The 260-nt window shown below is 40.0% G+C and overlaps 1 protein-coding gene across 1 annotated transcript in view; it reads left to right on the top strand.

Annotated features, from left to right (window-relative positions):
* LOC107751873 (mesoderm induction early response protein 3-like) overlaps positions 1-260 on the top strand; it is a 15,018-nt gene that overhangs the window by 5,530 nt on the left and 9,228 nt on the right. The window lies entirely within an intron of this gene.

Raw genomic sequence — 260 nt, 5'->3', positions numbered from 1 at the left:
GAAAAAACCCGCCATAAAGTCTCGATTAGTTTTTTTTCAAAGTTAAACTTGCATTAATTTTACATGGCTTTCTAAACATGTGGCTCTTTTGTGCGAGACGCGAGTGCAACGGTGATAGATGTCCCTCTAGAAAATGCGCGAAATATGCATTCTCTGTGAACGGCTTGGCTTCAGTTTTGATGTAAACAACAACATCTCCGCATTGATGTTTTCTTTTTCCGCAATATTTGTAATGAACAACGCAGCAGCACCGCATCTAG

Source organism: Sinocyclocheilus rhinocerous, unplaced genomic scaffold (assembly GCF_001515625.1).
Source record: "Sinocyclocheilus rhinocerous isolate Xijiao unplaced genomic scaffold, SAMN03320098_v1.1 scaffold2207, whole genome shotgun sequence".
Classification (NCBI taxonomy): domain Eukaryota; kingdom Metazoa; phylum Chordata; class Actinopteri; order Cypriniformes; family Cyprinidae; genus Sinocyclocheilus; species Sinocyclocheilus rhinocerous.
The sequence above is the reverse complement of the archived record's forward strand: the minus strand, read 5'-3'. Positions and strand labels throughout refer to the sequence as shown.